This window comes from Hordeum vulgare, chromosome 4H, assembly GCF_904849725.1.
Source record: "Hordeum vulgare subsp. vulgare chromosome 4H, MorexV3_pseudomolecules_assembly, whole genome shotgun sequence".
NCBI lineage: Eukaryota > Viridiplantae > Streptophyta > Magnoliopsida > Poales > Poaceae > Hordeum > Hordeum vulgare.
Window position 1 is genome coordinate 410,753,056 of NC_058521.1, and position 14,890 is coordinate 410,767,945.

The following is a 14,890-nucleotide window of genomic DNA, read 5'->3' on the forward strand; positions in this document are numbered from 1 at the left end:
GATGACATGCTAACACACATATAAGAACTTCAAAGTAAATTAAGTGAGATATGCAATTCAATTCAAGACAATAACAAGCAAGAGTCTATATCTAGTATTGAGTTTAGCAAAGTAAGAACATAAAGGTGCAAGAGATCTCGCTGTCCGTGACTCGAATGTCTCCAAATGGTGTTTGCATGCAAGAAGTGGGAGATGGGTTGAGATTATAAAATACTTTTTTAATTGAGAACTCAATCTACTAAACCTCACACTTAGTCTCCTTCGGAATCTTATTTTGACTCATCCCCAGACCACTAGTCAGGCACAAGTCAAAATGATCCTCTCCCTTTCGAATTTGAGCACTCATGCAATGGATGAGCGTAAGCAAGATATGTTGGCACTTAGGATGGCAAATATAATAATGGTGGGGAAGGAAGACAAAAAGGTGTGAAAGGCTCACATCAATGAGGACAACCATAGGCGAGAGAAAGCCAAATGATAGATATGACGTGAGGAGTAGGGATTGCCATGTAACGGATGCACATATGAGCTAAGGTAAGCTCTCCAATGGAACTAGTGGGGGTGCCACCAACTTGTTTGCTCATGAAGACCTAGAGCTCATTTGAGGAGGCTCATCATTGGAATATGCAAACCAAGTTCTCCAGTGTAAGGGTCCCCACATAGTTATGCATGAATGATAATCTCTATGTAGTACTAATATAGCAATGGAGTACGAGTGCGGATCTTTCAAAAGGAATAGTAGTGTTGCCCCCTTCTCTCTTTTTATTTCTCTTTTTTTGTGTCCTCTTTGGCTCTTTCTTTTTATATCTCATTAGTCCACTTTGGGATCTTTTGTTTGTCCTCTTTGGGATCTTTTCCTCTCTTAAGGGCAACACTCTATGTTTTACATGAATAAAAATATAAATCATTACACTTTATAAGAAGTACTCAACATAAAGACAAGTGAAAACTATCATGATGTATGCAAATGTATGCCTCTGCCAGTGTAGCAGGATATGAAATGATACTAGCGCGTCATGTAGTAGTAATAAGGGCAAGGCCCAACTAGCATGGGGCTCTATAATCAAGCAAAAGCATGTATGACATGAAGATCAAGTCATGAGATGGTGGATGTTGCATGGCAATGTATCTCGGAAAGGCTATGGAAATGCCTTAATAGGTAGGTATGCTGGTTATTTTGAGGAAAGATATAATGAGGCTTATGTATGACAGGGCGTATCATGTCATGGGTTTGGATGCACTCGCGGAGTTTGCACCAACTCTCAATGCGAGAAAGGGCAATGCACGATACCGAAGAGGCTAGCAAAATATGGATGGTGGAAGTGCCAACAATCAAATAATCAATTAGTCCGAAGAACTCGTACACTTATTATCGGTAACTCTCTATCTAGTTGGGAAATTCACAAAGAGACAAGTACCCCGAGGAGGAGTGTTTGGGGGTTTGGTTATCCTTGCACATCTTCGACTCATGGTAACGTGAGGGTACTCTATATATGCCAACCCCTCCAGAGGTTAGCGATCAATTTTGTAGCTAGAGTTCTCAACTAATTTTTAGTTTTTGAAAACACACGGATTTCCCAAAATATGACACCTAACACTAATAGTCTCAAGCTCTTGTCACCAATATTCCAAACATTACTCAAATCAATACCTCAAAACTATTGCAAGTTACTACTATACTTAAATAGCAATCTCAGTTACCTACTCATGCAAGACACACAACTCAGTGCAACGAGCCAACTCTCTAAATAAGATAAGCATGATAAATCAAGAGAGTTCCAAAATCAACCTAAATAAAATCTCTTAAAAAGATAAGCATGAAAACTAAGAGCTAAGCATGACAGTAGCTACGAAAAGATGAAGAACACACAAAAAAGATAAGCATGAAAACATATGTTGTGTTCTAGAGTGGAATGGAGCGTGTGTGTCTCCCAAACAAGGTAGAATAGGTTCCAACTTGTTATGAACAGCAATAAAAACTAAAACAAACTAAAAAGTAAAGAGCAAGACGCTCCAAGCACAACACATATCATATGAAGTGATAAAAATATAGCATGGAGATGGACGAACTGATGATTGTTGATAGAGAAGGGGCTGCACGGGGGCATCCCCAAGCTTAGACTCTTGAGTCTCCTTGAATATTTCTTGGGGTGCATGGGGCATCCCCAAGCTTGAGCGCTTGACACTCTTGTATCTTCTTTCATCATCTCCCCCATCGCATACTTGAAAACTCCCTTCATACGAAACTCATCATAAGCTGATTAGAGTGGTTAGTTCCCTTAATAAAATATTTCATTACCTGCTGGAAATAAAGATTTTCATGAAAATCTACTTCTTATCATGATTGCCAAAAGATTTTTGCAAATAAAAAGCAAGCTTAGGATTCGCAAAACAATGGAAACACAAAACATGGCAGAATTTGTGAAAAACAGAACAACATGTAGTAAATAATTTATTCGGGACACTTCTGCAACTCAAATAAAAAACTCAGAACATATGATATAAAGGCAATTATATAGAACATGCTTTCAAAAAAATTCAGATCAAAAATATGATCAGGTGCTTTTTGGCGATTTTTTCCGTCAAGCAGACAGAATCTGTTTATGTACATCATGTCACAATTTTTGAACTTTCTTGCAATCGGAGGCTATAACTTGGCACAAAGCTTAAAAATAAAGATACAATGATGTAGTAGTAACAAGCATCAAGACCACTAAAACAGAATGTAAAAACAAATTAGGTTGCCTCCCAACAAGCGCTTTCTTTTATGCCTTTGAGCTAGGCATAATACAAGAAGATCAAGTGTTATCAACTCCAAAAGAATAACTTGCCCGAGTAACGGACTCATAAGGTAACTTAATCTTCTTTATATGAAAGTGTTCCATTCCCTTTTTAAGAGGAAATTGGAATTTAATAATTCCCTCTTTTATGTCAATGATAGCACCAACGGTGCGGAGAAAAGGACGTCCCAAATAATTGGACATGAAGGATAACATTCAATGTCCATAATAAGAAAATCAACGGGAACATAATTATCATTGACAATAATAAGCACATCATCAATTCTCCCTAAAGGTTTCTTTATTGAAGAATCAACAAGACGAACACCAAAAAAACATGGATCATAAGGTTTCCAATCAAGCTTATCATACATTCTTTTGGGCATAACAGATGCACTAGCTCCAACATCACACAATGCAAAGCAAGAGATATTATTCAATTTTATTTTGACCATAGGATCCCAACCATCTTATAGTTTCCTAGGAATAGAAGTCTCTAGCTTGAGCTTCTCCTCCCTAGCTTTGATAAGAGCATTGGTAATATGCTCGATGAAGGCAATATTGAGTGTACTAGTGTGGGGGTCTTTAGCCATTCTTTGCAAAAAGGTGATAACTTCGGAGAGACTACAATTGTCAAAATCAAGATTACTACCATTAATTAAAGTGGTAGTGATGTCATCTAAGCTCATTCTTTTGGTAGTCTCTAAATTCAAAGGACCTTCTTGTCCTATAGTTGAGGTATTAGCATCACCATTAATAGGTCCATTGGGACTAGGAGTGCGATGGGTGCAAAAAGTTTTGAGATCCTCAACAACTTGTATAGTAGCAATGGTAGTGTGTGTAGGAAGGCTCTTAATTCTCTCTTCCTCTTCCTTTTCTCTAGCCCATCTCTCTTTAAGTTTGGCTAGCATTCTTATTGTTAGAGCATATATCTCCATATGTGGTTTTGGTAATTGATGACAATTCCTATGGACTAATGGTAGCCTTAAGTTATATTTATAGGATTTATCCATAGGCACTTCTTGAAGTCCATCTGCTGGGTTCAAGGAGTTTATATGATGACCAAGGTGGTATTCAAGGTATTATCCAAAGAATGGTCATAGAGACACAAGGTTGATCAAGTTCGTCAGACAAAGAGTAAATCAAGATGATCAACACACAAAGCGTACAAGATGTACCGAGAGGGATCAAGTGATCCCATGGTATGGTAAGCATTGTCCATTACGTATTTGTGTACTAACCCATGGTCTTCGTGAGAGTTCTATGTGGGGTTAGGTGTGTTTCCATGGGCTTGCGTCAAGAGGAAGATCTCAAACAACCCATGGAGGATGACATCAAGTTGTGCAGGATGGTGGCAATGGACTTGTGAAGATATGCTGAAGAGCGGTTCACCCATAGTGTGTATGGGGGAGCAATCAACTAGTCTTCATCAAGCCAACGCAATCAAGAAAGGTGGTCCATCTTGAGGAAGCCAAGATCATCGTCATCTAGCTCAATAGGACGAGGTGCAAGGTATAGGTTTTCTGTTTTAGGATAGATTGTCGTACTGTCAGGGGGGCTCTCAAGTGAGTAGCTTGATCGTATCGTTCGTTGAGAGCTCAAACCATTTTCATCCTTGCATCATACTTCTTGGTTCTTGTTTGGTGTTTCTCTTTATGAGTTTTAGAGCTTATGTTCATCTTCATGACAAGCTCGAGTTCATCGAAAACGGAGTCCATATGCATCTTCTATGATGTTTTCGATGTTGGGAGTTTTTACCGGTCTTATTCGAATAAGGGTTCTCACCATTTTCTTTTGGGACTTTTCTCACTTGCTTCTTATTGATATTTGTATCAAGATTGTGTTCGCCCATGTCATTATCTTTCCAACAAACTTGGTTTCGTTGAATTAGGAGTCCGTATGCGAAAGTTACAGCAGTTTCACTATCCAGCGGTAGTATCGCTCATGGTGCGAGCGGTAGTACCGGTCGTGTAGCGGTAGTACCGCCCCCGGAGCGGTAGTAATTTTTTACTACCGCTCCCTAGAGGTAGTACCGCTCCATCGGACCGTTTTTTGCATACTTTTTGGCCTCAGCATGGTTGGTGAACCTACCAAGCGGTAGTACCGCTCCATGAGCGGTAGTACCGCCTTGTGCGGGCTGTGAGGCTTAACGGTTGGATTTTCCCCCACCTATAAAAGGGCGTCTTCTTCCCCCATTGAACCTTATCTCTTTAGCTCGTGTTCTTCCCCCATTGTTGACCTTCTTCGAGCTTGCTAACTCTCAATCCCTCCAATGATTCTTGCTAGTTCTTGAGGGAAAAGAGAGAGGAGATCTAGATCCACATTTCGACCAATCACTTTCTCCTCTAAGTGAGGGGAACCCCTTGGGTCTAGTTCTTGGAGTTCTTCGTGTTCTTCTTCGTTCTTCCTCTCATTTTCCTCCCTAGCATTAGTTGCTTTGGTAGGCTTTGGGAGAGAAGGACTTGGGCATTCCGTGTGCCCTTGCCATTGCATTAGTTGCATCGTTTGAGTTCTCCACGGTGATACGTGGAACTGAAGTTTGAGAAGCTTATTACCTTTGGTACTTAGTACCCTAGATATTGTTCTTCGTGGATGCTTTGGCGTCCTAGAAGCTTGGTGGTGTCTCGGAGCTCAATCATTGTGGTGTAAAGCTCCGGGCAAGCGTCGGGGTCTCCAATTAGGTTGTGGAGATTGCCCCGAGCAATTTGTACGGGTATCGGTGACCGCCCCCAAGGTTTGCCATTTGTACGGGTTCGGTGACCGCCCTGAAGGGTCCCTTAGTGGAATCACGGCATCTTGCATTGTGCGAGAGCGTGAGGAGATTACGGTGGCCTTAGTGGCATCTTGGGGAGCATTGTGCCTCCACACCGCTCCAACGGAGATTAGCGTCCGCAAGGGTGTGAACTTCGGGATACATCATCGTCTCCACGTGCCTCGGTTATCTCTTACCCGAACCCTTTACTTATGCACTTTACTTTGTGATAGCCATATTGTTTATTGTCATATATCTTGCTATCACTTAGTTGTTTATCTTGCTTAGCATAAGTTGTTGGTGCACATAGGTGAGCCTAGTTGTTGTAGGTTTTGTATTTGACAAATTAAACGTTAGTTTTATTCTGCATTTGTTCAAGCCTAAACCGTAATTATTTTAAAGCGCCTATTCACCCCCCCCCTCTAGGCGACATCCACGTCCTTTCACTTATGTTCTCATTAATTTGGACTTGGATAGCATTCATGGGTGTGGTGTTCCTTTCCTCAAGTGGGGAAGTTCTAATTTTAAGCATCTCTACATCATGAGCTATGTTGTCCACCTTCAAAGAGAGACTATCTAATTTTTCTAGTTTGTCTTCTACACTCTTGTTGAAGGCTTTTTGAGAAGTGATAAAATCTTTAAGCATGCTCTCTAATTCAGAAGTGGAGTTTTTGGTGCTAGCATAATTGTTGTTGTTCCCATAGTTGTTGGATGGAAACGGTTTGCTACCAAAATTACTCCTATAAGCATTGTTATTGAAGTTGTTCCCAGAAATAATATTAACATCCACTTGCTCTCGTTCTTGATCAACCAAAAGGGAAAGAGATCTCTTATTTTAGGAATGTACTTGGGCCACGTTAGGAAACCAGTCTAGCCCAATCCCACCTTCTTCTTCCTCCTCACAAGCTTCCTTCTGTGGCATGGCAAAAGCTTCCCAGGAAGCTTCCCTCCCCCGATTCGCGGGCTACACTTCCTTCCCGAGCCTCCCACCACCCCTATAAGAACGCCCCTCCTCTCCTCGTTCCATTTTCCCCATCACCTCGCCTTCTCCCTGCTCGTAGCCACGGCGCCACCATCCTCATCTTCCTGTCACGAACGGAGTATAGTAGGTCTCGTGGCGCTTCCCCATCACCCCTGCCGAGCCTCTCCAGCGCCCCACCCCCTGCCGTGCTACTCCTCCGCCGATTCCCCTCCCCGCCTCGCCGGAGCAGCTACCTCGCCGGAGTTCTTCCTGTCTGTCACCCATGGTGAGATTCACGAAATCCCGTATTGCAGTTTTTTCAGAAAATTGCAATCTTAGAAAATTCATATCTATTAGTCTATAACTCCGAATTAGGTGATTCTTTTTGCGTTGGATCACAAATTTTATGCATTTTCTGTAGATATATAATTTGTCTATGTTTGGATCTATAAAAATTGAGTTAGATCAGATTTGAATTAAAGCTTGTTTTGCTTATTCCGGGAGTTTAAAAATAGCTTTTAATTTGACTCTTTTTGCTGCTGCTTCCTATTGATCATATATTTCAGTAGTTTAAGTTTCAAATTTTTTTAAATATTTTTAATTGGGGTTTTTACCAAAACAGATTATGTTTTAGTTCTTTTAGGATTATAGCTATTTCTTTTTCTATATTTGTTATTAAATTAGTTTCTTTTATATTTGAGAAAGTTTATATTTGGTTTTCTGTTAGATAACAGTAGGTTCTCAACAAGTTTTTATTTTTATTTTATTTGTTTGCATGGAATCAATTCTAGTTCTATACTAACTTGCGAATTGATTGCATTGCTAGTTTGATTTCCTATTTTGAAAATACTTATAAAATAATATTGTTTTGTAAATTTTACTTCTGTTATCTTATTTATTTTATATTTCGTTTTCTGTTATTTTTTCTATTTTAGTGTTTTATTTTCAGTTAGAACAAACTATATAGTGTTTGATGTAGTAGAAGGCTTCCTAGCTTCTTTGAAGTTTCCTTTGGATTTTTATCCGCTCTCTCTTATTGATTTTTGATTGCATCAACTTTTATTGCTGTTTGTTAATTGATTGCTAGAATGATTGCTAGTGTGAGTGCTTATGTGAATACTATGTTTGATTATATAGATTTCATCGGAGAGTGACGAATAGTTCTATCACGTATTTCCCGAGAACGAAAATTCTTCTTCGTCAACATCACCAGGCAAGTCACTTTGATCATACTATCACCTATGTTTTATGCATTGTAGTTCTACCATCCTATGCCCAAATTTGCATGCTGTCTAGGTACTTGGAAACTTTAGTGTAAGTTGTAGTATCATGTGGTAGGAACACAACAACCCCGACACTTGGCCCCGAGACGACAATCTTATATTTGCTATGCTTAAGTAGACGGGTTACCGGTTGAGTGTATACCACGAGTGATGCGAGGTTGATATAATAATCAAGACCGGACTAAGACAAGATTTTCAAGACCTCGGACGCAATGCAACACTGGGTGAAGGACGGTTGATCGGCTCCCTGGAAAACCCAGTGGATGCCCGGGATGCTGGAGAGGCCATGTCATCCTGCGGAAAGCTTCACCCAGGCTCAAAGAGACGGACGGATATTTTCAAGACCCAAGGCTTACCTGCACAGCCACAAGTCATTATGGGCTCTGGCTTGGTTGGACAACGCGGCGACTCTGGACAGGCGGTGCTAGCAGATGTAGACGAACGGTAGGAATGGATGGGGACCGACAGGGATTCAGAGGGACCCGTTGAAAGACCATGTTTTGATCATTCGGTCTTCAAACACCCTGAAGTGCGAGGACATACACGGAGGCGATCAAATCTTGTGGGGAACGTGTGCAAAACTCTGCAGAGTACTCAAACCTAATCGATTAGCCGTGTCCACGGTCATGGACAACTTGAGCCAAAGGAACTGAAGTTATCTAGATTTCTCAACACCATTATATATATTTGATGAGGGTAATTATTGACAACTCGGGTACGAGAATTGGTTGGCGGAACCATCTCGTTAACAACCAACAATGTAGTAACATTTTGCTTTTAGCCCTCTCTTGATGTAGGAGAAAACTTGCTTTTCGCTAAAAACTTATAGCCCACCTGCCATATATGCATATAGTATAGATGATTACATTTTACCCCTCTCTCTTGTGACTTGCCGGCATATTCAATATGCTGACCTACACGGCTGCAACGTCTTATGTTGCAGATAATTTTTCTTCGATGAGTAAGAGTACGATTCAGGGTTACGGTCTACACTCAACTTGCCGTTGGTGTTTATTGGGACTCCACTCCCTTGACTGCTTCCGCTGAGATATTTAAGGTATATATCAGTTTTACGCTATTTCCATGTGATTGCACTTTGATATATACATTGATGTACTGTGTGTGCAGCATACTGATCCAAGGATGGCACAGATACACAGAGGCTTGACTCGTCTTGAGTCGGGTCGCTACAGATAGCCATATTGTTTATTGTCATATATCTTGCTATCACTTAGTTGTTTATCTTGCTTAGCATAAGTTGTTGGTGCACATAGGTGAGCCTAGTTGTTGTAGGTTTTGTATTTGACAAATTAAACGTTAGTTTTATTCTGCATTTGTTCAAGCCTAAACCGTAATTATTTTAAAGCGCCTATTCACCCCCCCCCCTCTAGGCGACATCCACGTCCTTTCAATTGGTATCAGAGCTAGGTCTCTCTTTATTAGGTTTAACCACCTAGAGAGTAAGGATGTTGACTAGGGGTTTAGGATTCACTAACACTCTTAGTTTCGATGGCACAAATTTTGATGTTTGGTAATTCGCATGATTAATCACTTTCGGGTCTTGGACCCGAATTTAGAGAGAATTGTAGATATGGGTTTTTCTCCTCCAAAGGATTCTCAAAATATATCTTTAGAGGATGAGAAAAACTCTTATCTCAATGCTCAAGCTTCTAATGTGCTTTTTGATGCTTTGAGCAATGTAGTTATATTTCAACTCATGCCATTCCGGGATGCTCATGAGTTGTGGACAAAGCTTCAAGATAAATATGGTATGTCCAAGATTTGTGGGAATGATTGTTCTCCCTCCACCTCCGGTCGTGTGGTCTTCTCAACTTCATCTACTTCACCTACATGTGGATTGCCACAAGGTAATGATATGGTGAGTAGTGGTGATCATTGCAACGATGATAGTGGGTTTATTGTTGATGATCCTTCGTCACTATATTATTGCAATGCTTCATCTTTGGGCATTAACACTTCGAGCACTCTAAATGTTCTACATGCTTGTGTTGATAGTCCTTGCATATCATGTAAAAACTGCTTGACTAAATCTCATGATGATATGCTTCCTATATCTTGTTGCCATGATAAAAAATGTATATATTTCCTTGATTGGTTGTGCTAACAATGTAGAGGAAGTTCATCACTCCATGGAACAAGATGTGGCCTTGCATGATGCTTCAAGGGATCCTACATCATCATCTATTGTGACTCACTTTTGCCTTATGGCTAAGGCTTCAAAGGTATCTCCTACTTTGAATCCCAATATATCTCATGATGATGATGTTGATGATAATGGGGATGAGAATAATGATGAAGAGAGTGATAATATTGCATCCTTAAAAATTAAGGGTGAAATGATTTTTAAATCTCTTTATAAGAATAAACTTGCTTGTTCCAACTTTTTGGAAATCATGTCTATTGCCACTGAGGGCAAGAAATACATTGAGGAGTTGGAAGCTCATCTCGAGGAGCATGAGGCCACCATTGAGACAATGGAAGGTCATGAGCGTGAATACGCTAACGACATCGCGGAGCTATCTCAAGCTCTTGAAAATGAACAAACCACCAAGGAATCTCTTGAGGAAACCTTTGCTATAGAATTATCTAGATTAAAGGAATCCCATGATAGAGCTCTCGAGGTGGCTAATGATTTTAGAACTAAAAATGATAAGCTTGAAGTTGCACATGCTAAAATCGTTGAGGACTATGAGCACCTCGAAAATGGCTCAAAGGCTATTAAGAGTTCGCTCATCGAACTCACCGAGTCTCATGCTCAACTTGAAGCTTCATATGCTAAAGAGCTTGCCAAGTTGCCTTCTCCTCTTATAGTTAATAATGATGCTTGTGCTACTAATTCTACTTCTTGTGAAGCATCCATTTTAAAGGAGAATGTTGAGTTAAGGGCTCAACTCGAGTTGCTATCTAGCAATTATGGGAAATTGGAAGAAAGTCATGTAATGCTCACAAGCTCTCATGATGATCTTCTAGTATCCCATAATGTGCTAAGATTATCTCATGAGGCTATTACTACCAAGGTAACATCGAGTGAGCCTCATGTGGACATTAGCACTACTTCTAGTCAAAAAGCTATATTGCCATGTGCTAGTCCTCGTAATTCATCTACTCACAATGTTGCTACATCTTGTGATGAATTACTTTCCATGCCTTGTTGCTCTAACAATGAATCTTATACTTCCTCTAGTACTTGTGTTGATACTAACCATGTAGAGGAAATCAAAGAGCTCAAGGCCCAAGTCACTTCCTTGAAGAAAGACTTGGAAAAGAGTCATGAAGGAATGTCCACCCTCAACAATGTCTTGTGTGGGAAAAAATCCCCAAATGACAAATATGGACTTGGATTCAACTCCAACAAGAAGAATAAGTCCAAAAGCTTCAATAAGAAGGGCGAAGAACAAGTCAAGAATTCGGCCAAGATTATTTGCTTCAAGTGCAAAATTGAAGGGCACCATGTTAGATCTTGCCCACTAAAGAAGAAGTCCCAAAGTCACAAGCAACAAGGGAAGAGGCCACAAGTGCACTCACATACTCAACTACAAGTTGAAGAAAGGCCCCTTCCCAAGAAGACCCAAGCCAACACTCCTCATGTTGAGAAATCAATAGGGAAGAAATTAAAGGGTAGATGTTGCTACTTATGTCGTGAAAAGGGTCACTTCGCTTCTTCTTGCACGAGAGGTAATTTATCCAAGCCAATCATTATTGATGATATCTATTCACTTGAGAAGGATAAGGTTGGCAATGTGTTTGCCAAGTTTGTTGGTACTCAAAGTGGTGTCAAGAAAAGTACCATTTGGGTTGCCAAGCCTATTGTGACTAACCTCTTAGGACCCAATGTGGTTGGGGACCAACAAGCTCAAACTTGATCAATAGGTGTTTGTGGAGGACATTAGAGACTTGGATACATAATGAAGAATTAAGGGGTCTTCATCATTCATATTTTCTCAAGCCAAGTCATTTGGATTATCGAGTTTCTATCTTATATCCAATGTGCCTCCTTACGGTAACTTGTACGTAAACTGTTTACATTGTTAGTTGCTTGCCCCTTTGCATGTTGTGGTTTTGTACCTTGCATGTGTTTGTATATGTTGTGCTTCCAACTTGCTTATCTTGAGTAATCAAGTATGTGTATGTTGGTTTGCATATCATGTACATGTGAGTCTTGTATTGAGCCTTTTTGCATCTTGTTTGTATCTTTGTTGGCTCTTGTGAGAGATTAATGGATTATCCCATTGTGGGGGAGTGATGTTCTTTACACACCTCACAATCCTATAAATGTGTATACATGGGGAATACCACTTAGTATTGATATTTCAAGATTATCTAGTTTCTATGTGGTATGTCTTACTCATGAGAAATTCAAATTCTATATGGTCCATTAATTATCTCTTGTTGGTTTTAATTTGCCACTTGTTAATATTGTTGGTTTATCACATTATGGGGGAGTAATATGCTATGTGCACATTACAAACCTAGAAAATGTGTACATTTGAGTTGTTGCCACTTAGTGTTGATATTGTAAATTATCTTGTTCCTAGGTGGCATGTTAGCTCTACAAGTGTCATTTGCTTGCGTTTTATGGGTAAATATGATCTTGGATATATTTGCAATCTACCAATGAGTATCATTTCCAAAATACTTCTTATCCTTGACAATTGGTATTCCCATCATGTGGTAGGAATTGCTAATCGTCTTTACATTGGATTTTGTGTTTCATTTGTCTTCCTTGCCTCTTGTGGATCTATTTTAACATGTCTAGTGTTTTTATAGATATAGAGAAAGTGATGATCCCATATTGTGCATTTTGTATTTAAATGCAAATTCTATATAATGCACATCCCTTGGGGGAGCTATCCTATTTTCTTTAGAACACTCTCTTTATTCGCCCATCATAAAATCTTTTGATCCCCATCAAGTGTGTGTTGATGGGAGGCAAGTCTTGCTCTTTATGATGCTTTGTGCCATCATGAAAATTTGTCGAGGGTTTGGTTTGTTGGAACCTAGCTCTCTTTTGGAAACTAGATACCTCGTGTTTGTTTTCCTTCAATTGGTATCTTGTTTCCTTTTATTTGGCATGTGTAAATGGATATCTCATTCCTTGAGGTATCTTTTAATTGATATCCTTCAAGTGATAGTTTTTCGCTTGGTATCTTATTATCACTTGATACCTTTTCTTTTGGTGTATTATCAACTTTGTGTTGAGTTAATTCTTGAAAGCCTTGAGCATGCATATTTACTATATATAGCTTCTTTTGCTTGCTTTCTTTCTTTGACCCAATATATAGGGGAAACTCCACCTTGTAATAAATTGGCTAAAGTGTGCATGAAATTCAAATTCATATATATGTGCACATATGTATGTGGAGTTTGTCCTATGTATTGTTGGTTTTCTAACTCTTTGGTCCCAATGAGCTTGGGCACCATTTTGTTTGTTTTGTTGTTCCAGGAACAATTGGAGATGCGTTGGATGCTCAGCTCACCTATAAGGAAGGTGTTGAGACCATGTGGTTATTGGATCCAAGTTAGGATGATCAACGAACAACTATCTACTACATCAATCCAATGTTGTCTCGATAACAAGTATCTACTTCATGCATTCATTTCTTGCAAAGGCCCAAACCTATCTTTTCTTTTCCAGGTTGCATCATGGCATGAATCTCTTGATTCGTTCTTGTAGTACTTGTTTCCTTTCTCAAAGCATCCGAACGATGATGTCTTATAGCTAGTTGGGATGTCTTTGATGTTCGTATGTTGGAAGTTCATATTGTACAATAAGAAAATATTAGGCCATGTGCTATGCTTCCAAGCAAAGATCTTATTGATATATTTATGACTTCCTTTTGGATATCTTGTTTGTTCCTTCTTGTAACCATTTCGTGTGTACATCCTTCTTTGTGGATATATATCATCATGATTGTCTTCTACTTAGAATCTTTTACACATGAGAGAAGTTACATCTCTAATTGATATCCTATTTTCTTTCACGCCCACTGTTGCATTTCCTTTTTCAGTTTTTGGTGGCTTCGTGAAAGGATTTGTCGTGAGTGCGTATCTTATTTTCCTACATCTTGATGCACTCTTTGGCCGTGAAGATTATTTTTCCTCATGCTTGTCTTGATGAGGGTTTTGCCATTTCGATTGGTATCCCTCCTCTTGACAAGGTTCTTAATTCCTATCTTCACCATGGGTTGTCACAAGCGTTGGTTCTTATTTTGTTTATTAGTAAGCTTGTGAACCCATTTTCTAGTATGTGTGTGTGGGAATGATATGTCTTGCACTTTGTGTGTCATTTCATCAAGACTATGTTGATGAGTAATGCTCATCCTTATCTTAGTCTTCTCAAGTGCTTTGTCATGACTCACACACATTATTTTGGTTGAGCCTATTCTTAAGTTGCTTGTTTTACATGTTGCTCAACCATTTGTTTTGTGCAAGTCATATGCTTATTGTCTCATTTATCTTCTTGCACTCGTTGTTTGTTTTTATTAATTTTGGGGGAGCAACGATCCTATTTTGTGCACTTGTATCAAATACAAAAATCTCTTATTAGTGCACAAATCATGGGGAGCTTCTCTAGTTTTGATAAAACACTCTGTTGCCTTTATCATAATATCTTTTATTCATTTGGTTCGAAGGACCATATGGTTGTTTTTTTCCATCTAGTATCTTTTGATTTCTTTCCTCTATTTTTGGTATGTCTTTGTGGCATACGATCCTTTTATTTGCAATCTTTGGGTCCTCAATATAGTTTGTTTTCCTCCAACTACTTATCATTGTATTTGTGTATTTCTTTGCACTCATTTGTTGAGAATTACACACTTTTTGGAGGACCACCAAATATATTGGCTTTCTAAACTTTTCGTCCATTTTGGCAATCGATGCCAATGGGGGAGAAGTTTAGAGAGTTTACTTTGGATAAGTTTAGAGGGTTTTTCTTTTATTGCGTAAGCATTTACATCTTGCACGCATGCATTATTGCTTTGTATGTGTGCGCTTGGTTATGCTTATTTCCTTATATAAACTCTCTTGAAGTGGTTGTCATCAATTACCAAAATGGGGGAGATTGTTAGAGCATATATCTCCATATGTGGTTTTG